Source organism: Jaculus jaculus, chromosome 2 (assembly GCF_020740685.1).
Source record: "Jaculus jaculus isolate mJacJac1 chromosome 2, mJacJac1.mat.Y.cur, whole genome shotgun sequence".
In the NCBI taxonomy this organism is placed as follows: Eukaryota; Metazoa; Chordata; class Mammalia; order Rodentia; family Dipodidae; genus Jaculus; species Jaculus jaculus.
In genome coordinates, this window is record NC_059103.1 from 164,697,269 (window position 1) to 164,704,554 (window position 7,286).

Genomic DNA, 7,286 nt, shown 5'->3' on the forward strand with positions numbered 1-7,286 from the left:
CTGTCTGATAGAGCACCCCATCATGAAGCAGTTTAGTAACTGGACTGAGTCAAGCTCACATGGGTATTACATACTGTGTTGTGCATTGTAGACTGACCTGGATGTGGAGAACAAATTGCCTAAAGGATAAAAAAGGAGGGTTTGTAAGAAAGAGCTTCTCATCTAAGAACAAATTATGGCTTTATGTGTCCCCAAAAGGACTGAATTATCTCAGGACAGAAAAAATAATCTCCTTGTGGGTATAGACTATTAAAGGGGAAGGATATAGATTCAAATCATCAAAGACAAAGGTACACTGGGTAGAGTTTAAGAGAGACCAGGCACAAGATTCTAGACATCCTCTCATCATTGGAGTCTTACTAACAAAACCTAATTCTCCTAGCAGTGATGAATGACAACACGTTGGATATTGTCAACCGGAGAAGCTCACCCAAGACACATTATCCAGGGCTTGTCCTGGGGCTGGGATCAGGCTCAGTTACATACTCATGACCTCAGGAATTTGGACTGTCGTCCACTGAGAGCCCGAATTGCTATAGTGAGCTTCCTTGTTAGCAGCTCTGGAAGGTACTTGTATTCGAGTCTGGCTTCCTGAACTGCATGGTGAGCTCCTTGGAGACAGACTCACTGACTGACATGGTCATCTTACTGCCCTTAGTGCTTAGCACAGTACCTGGCAGTAGTATGTGCTCAGGAGTATTGGTGGAATGTATGAACGAGTAAATAAGTGCTTTGTCCTATAATAAGAAGTAGTGTCAAAAGCCAGAACTGGAGTTCAGGTTTCCTCCGACATAACTCCTATGAGCAATATTATGAAAACCAGACTAAAAAGGATGACATTTGTCCCCAGGTTAATTCCTCTGATAGCCCATGACCACACAAAAATTAGAATGAAATGAAATTAAAACTCACCAGCACTAGAAGCAATTGTACCAAATACCAACCACTCACAATGAAAACTGCTTGAATTCCCTTCAGTGATGTCACATTGATTACTGACTTTGTGTCTTGGGTCACACAACCACATGTGCCTTGGTGAGTCTCTCCCCCTAAGCCTCTGCCCAATCCCCCTACCCTAATACTATCTTTGTTTTCCTGACTTGCTAAATAAAATTAATCATTTCCTTCCATTACTAAGGTAGGTCACACATGCCATTAATCTTAGCAGCATTTATGATTATGTTACCAGTAGAAAACATGTATCTACATACTGCAGTATAATTATTTTTCAGTATCTCACAACATTGACAATGACCTGCATAATTTTATAACTGAACCAGTTACTAGATATACAACTTGATCTCATTTTCATAAGTTACCTTTCTCTGTTCCTAAGTTAATAAGCACATATATGATAAGGACACATTTGAAAACATTTTAACAGGGATATTTCTATATAATTAGTTTCCCTATACTCCTATGCATTTTTGGCTTTGTGCATTTGTTTTTTAATTGCTATTATGGTATTCTAGCAGCAGCATTTGTGCTACAAAAGTCCAAACATGGGCCTCGGCCTGTGCTTGTGGAATAGCACTATGCTGGGCTCAGAGTCTGGAGCAGCGGCTGTATCTGTCCCCGTTGCCCACAGCCAGCCCTTCCAGGAGCCATGAAGTGGTTCGGTAAAGGACAAAGTACATAATTAGACATAATCACAAAATTGCCCCGTGTCCTCCCCCAGGGCTTCATCAGAACCACAGGGTGACCTGAGTAACACCAAACGTGTGTCACATCCAGAGGAGCATCAGTGTGTGCCTTGCCAGTGTCTGCTTTTGCTTTCTTGGCATGGTCTGTACTGGACTCCAAAGGGTTGAGTGGTGAATTCTATGTATATACATATAGTTTTGTTTTCGAAGGTAAGGCGAGGTAGAAGGATCACTGTGAGTTTGAAGCCAGCCTGAGGGCTAAATCCTATGCATTTTATATTATGCACCTAAAAAGTTATTTAAATGATACATGAGGGTTAATAGACTGCTAGTGGCCTAATATAGATAATGAATCCCTGAATTTCTTTGTCACAATGTATGTGATTTTCCCAGGTTCTGGAATGCTCTACTGAATGTCTATCTTACCAACAAGGTCCATGTACATCTCAGGAAAGACAAAGGATTGTGTGTATTCAAATGTATCCAGTACCCAGCCTTGTACCCAGGGCTCAGTAAGTGGCTTGTAATACTTATTGAGCAAATCACCAAGATCTGAACAGTCTAGCAGAAGCCTTTGCAGCAAGGATGCTGAGACTGCGATTTGCCTCTTGGAGCCCTGAGCCTTCCCCTGCTGAGCTGGCTTCTACAGCCCTCTGGATCAGTTTCCTTTTTGTCCAGATTCTGGGAGCATCATTAATTAATTCAGTTTGCACAGTCAATACAAGAGCAAAGTTGACCTCCAAAATTTTGCTGGAAATCAGTTCAGAGTGAGTTTTAGGTAATTTCAAAAAGATAAACATTAAAAAAAAAATCGATTCACTTTTAGAGTTTAAGAAGCTACTTCACAAAAGTTACCCAAAAGCATGTGCTTTCCGCTTTCAAAGGAATCACAGAAGAGGGGCACCCAAGATGTCCACGGCAGTGGAAACAGACGGAATAAGCTTGCATGCAGCTTCTCAAAGGGCTTGTTTCCCATTAATTAAGCACTCGTGCAATTATGTATTGATTACAAAATGGCATGGTTTTCAGCCTCATTAGTTCTATGTGCTGAAGTATTGGAGGACTTTCAGTAGTCCCTCTGTTTTATTTCAGTGTGGCCACTACAACCCAAACTTCCCAAATACCCTGCTTTTTTTTTTTTTTTTTTAGCAATTTCTTCTTCTTGAAGTATAAGTGTGGCAGGTCTAATGATGGAACAAAATGGTCAATTTGACACATCACTGTTGTGCAGAGCATATTCAACCCTCCCAGTACAGAATCAGAGATTTGCATAGTCATGAAACTCTCTAGAGGGCCAGCAGTGTGCAATTTCCTACTAAAGATTCTCTCCAGGACTATGCACTGCTTTATGACACAGAAGACTAGATTAGTTGTGTCTGTGGAGAATTACAAGAAATTGGAATGACGCTCTTCGATTAATACTGCTTTTGCATTCCTCGGGTGCTCCAGGCGTGAACGCTGTAGACAAAAGCCCTGTAATGCCGCCTTTCATTTCAGCCATAGAGGAAACAAACAACACAATCACCAACAGCAATGAAGACCCATGAAGGCTAACTATAAACAAGTCTCCCCTTCCTCTGTGACCCCTGGAGGATCAATTATAAAGACCTTAGCATTGAAGATTATTAAAGTTAAACACAATTTGTGAAAACTGTTCCCTGAGAGCTCTCTAGCTTTAAAGAAAGCAATATAGATTTATTTAGTTTTCAGTCCAATAAGCTACGTGGCAATCATCTTTCTCAACAGATATTCCAAAGAAGAAAAGACACACACACACACACACACACACACACACACACAAAATATCTTCACAACTTATGATGTCTCAAAATCTCTTTGTATAGCTGAACTCCCAGACTGTGGATGTATCAGTTTGGATTTTCTTATTTTTCTAATGAGTTGACAAGCTCCAGGGGCCTAGCAGTTCTGGGTCTGTTAATTATCTAATATAATTACAGTGAGAAACATCTGTTCCTTTTCTTCTGCCCCAGCCATAAGGAGCCGCATATACATAGTATGTTGGGAATATTATTGTTACTTTTAAAAATGCATAATGTTTAGTTTGCCTTTTTTAAATTAAGCAAGGGGCTGGAGAATTTTTTCTTCTTTCTTTCTTTCTTTCTTTCTTTCTTTCTTTCTTTCTTTCTCTCTTTCTTTTTTTAAGGTAGGGTCTTCTTGTATTCCAGGCTGACCTGGAATTTACTATGTAGTCTCAGGCAGACCTTGAACTCACAGTGATCCTCCTACCTCCCAAATGCTGGAATTAAAGGTATGTGCCACCATGACTAGCTTGGGTTTTCATTTTTTTTTAAATATTTTGTCTAATAGACTGTTAGGACTAAGGTGTAAAAGTGAGGATGGGTGAGTATCTTTACTCTCCTATTACCACCGGCTTCTCTCTACGAACCTTCTTCCAATTCATAACACGAAAAGGAAACGGGGCCCCTCCCTCTTGCATAGACCTCCTTGTTACCATCCTCACCTCTTCCCTGTCCAGTCAGGAAGACCAGCACTGTACTTCTCTCCATAGCTGGGGAGAAAAATACTTCCTGCAAAGGGGACCCAGGCATCAGAGTCCCTCAAACACAGCATGAAGAAACAGTGAGGGCACAGCAGTGCTGGTCTTCTTGATTGGGCAGGGAAGGAGTGAGGATGGCATAGTAAGGATACTCATCCATCCTCACTAGTCTGCCAGTGGATCCTGTACAGGTTGAATCTGAAAAGACCTGGAATGCAGCCTGTGAGATGCCTGCGAAGAGCCCAGCTAAGCCATGCCTGGCTCACGTGAACTGTGGGGTGATAAATAGTCACTGTCCAAAGCCAGTATGGTTTTGAGTAGTGTATTACTTACACAGCAACACATGTCTACTGTAGTGACCAAGGTTTGGTTAAGCACTTCTATGGCATGTAATTATTGGCATATTCAACTCATCAAAGTGATCCTGTTATCTTCTAAGACAAAGCCAGTCTCTCTGTCTCTCTGCACCTCTGGCAGCCTGTTAGCTGACTGCAGCTGCACCCTCATCAGAAACGCCCTGCCCTCTCCTTCACAGTAACAAGTTGTAACGGCTCCAAAGGCCATCTTACCAGCCGTCACTTTCAAGGAGCTGTCCAGGTCCCTCCCGTTTGCAGCTGCCTTTCACAAGATTCCCTGTCCGACTTCCCTTGGCTCGTATCTTCTTTTGTAACTTCTTTTCTATCTGATGCTCCAATATTTACACCCTGATCTATTCAAGAATTTCGAAGGGGTCTGAAAATTGTTCTGATCAATGTTACTTTTTCTTTCACGTCCTTCTGAGATATTGACAGTACTGATTTGTTTAGAGTCACCCAAATATACAAATAATGAAAAATGTTCTATCATATAGCCATTCAAGTAATATTTGGGGAGTATTAATGCTTCTGTTCTAGGCATCATGGGATTAAAAGACTTTTAAAAAATATTTTTTTTATTTAGTAGAGAGAATGGGTGCACCATGGATTCTAGCCACTGCAAATGAACTGCAGAAACACGGTTCTATATTGATGCCACCTTGTGCATCTGGCTTTACATGGGCACTGTGGAATTGAATTTGGGTCCTTTTGCTTTGCAGGTAAGCACCTTAACCACTAAGCGGTCTTTCCAGCCCTAAAAGATTTTTTTAAAAAAATGGTCCTTTCTCTTAAGCACCAATTATTCTGGCAGGAAAACTGATAAGTTGCTCCAATTGGCCTAACTAGAAAGGCTAATTAAAATAATTCATTATCCCACTTGACCTGACTAGAAAACTTAAAATTACAGTTACTTTGTGAGAAAGGCAAGGCATAAATGTCATTGTGTCATGGTTTGGTCCCCTTGAACATAGAGAAGATGGAATTGGGTATATGGGACATCTGTTAAGGATCTTTCTCTGGGAAAGAAAAGCATAAATGGACAACAGAAGGAACCAAGATATGGCACACATCCAACAACAGGCTCAGGAAACACAAGACTTCACAGCAGTCTCATGTTGGGGCCACACAGTGACACTTAGGTAGCCCATTTTGTTCATCCATGGAAAATGGATAAGGCAGAAGGAGGGGGAACCTGGCTTCTTCAGGCAAAGCGTCCCTGAAGGGCACCTGCTGGCAGCCAGGAATCTAGCAGGGCTTAGCTGAGTCCTGGGCAGACAATTTACAGGTTGTGCTTAAGGTTTGAGGTGGCCTTTGCAGATTTAACCGACACACTTGCAGGCTCACTCTTGTTGACAGGATTTGTTCGGTTCTCCAGCAGCTATTGAGATAAGGAGTAACCCTTCGTTTCTTACTGGCTGTGAGCTGTTCTTAGCTTTTTGCCATGTGACCTCTCTGTCACTTGGAAATACACGCAGAGAAAGATGATTTGCAAGATGCAAGTCATGGTTATTAGTAATTTCGGCATGGGCGTGACATTCTGTCATTTTTGCTATATTTTCTGTATGAGACAGGTCACAGACTCCAGCCCATAGAGGGGAGATGTGAATTTCACAAGCTGGGGCGCTCTCTAGGACCCCTGTCAGAGGCTATCCAGCACACACATGAGTCGTGTGTCAGTAACGCTCATGACCAGGAAGTTAATGCTCCCTAAACTCTGCCAGGCATTTGTAGCTGCCCCTTGTCCTGAACCTACCTGGCTGTGTGTTATCTTGTGTCTTTCAGATGCTCACTCCTACTCCTGTGTGCTGTTCGCTGCTCCTCACCTGGAAATGACTGGCTTTCCTCTTCCCAGTTGTCCTTTTCCCATAAAGCCCTCCTGAAGTCCAATAGGCACGCTTGCTTAACCTTCCCTGGGCTCCCATCTCCCTGTGCAGATGGCTGACAGTGAGTCCCACTGGTGTGCCTCGGTGCTCGTGGACAACCAAGAGGTCAGTGACCCCGTTCGCTTTGCAGGCTCGCACTAGCTCTTGAACTCATGCCGCCCTCGGTTCATGCGCTGGGCGCCTGGGAACACTAGCTTCAGTTCCTTTGCAAACATCTTCAGACGAGAACTGGGGTCTCGGGAGGTAGTGATCATGATCTTAGGATCCTCCACCCCTGCCCAACGATACTCATCATCTACGTGACTGGTCACACCTTCACCACCCGCATCATCGAACTCCAGGGACCCTTGTAAGGCCAGAGCCTCCCGCCGTAACTCAGTGGGAATCAGGTGATTTCCTTCCAGCGCGCGCCTGACTTTCTCCTTCTTCTCTTGGGCAGTGCGCTGCGCATCCTTGCGGGCCTTGCGATACAGGTATTCTTGGCGCAGGCAAGCCTCACAGCGGAGCATGATGGACGCTACTTCACTTCCACGCGGGTCTCCATTTTTATATTATTCTTGACAGTGACCTGGTGTGTTCATTGCTGTACTGAATATGTCTCTTAATGTCTTGACTGTTTCAGTTCCCCTTGTGGCCATCTTTCTTCTTGATTAACCTGGGTAATTTAGTAGTCTGAAAATCTGTTCTCTTGGCTGGTGGCACTTTCTCTCTGGTCATTAACCAATAGATTGAATAAGTATGTTTCCCCTTTCAAGGTTAATGAGAACACATTTATTTCCATTTCTTATTCCTGCTTGAATCCACTACAGGACTTTTCCTCTTATATGAGTTTCCAAGTACAGAATGAGTGAGACTTGATTTACAGTCACTGGGACTAAGAAAGTAG

General features: G+C 42.9%; 1 pseudogene; it reads right to left on the reverse strand.

The window, feature by feature from the left end:
* Positions 1-6,295: 6,295 nt before the first annotated feature.
* Positions 6,296-6,924, reverse strand: LOC123458703 (annotated as a pseudogene).
* Between the last annotated feature and the right edge of the window lie 362 nt (positions 6,925-7,286).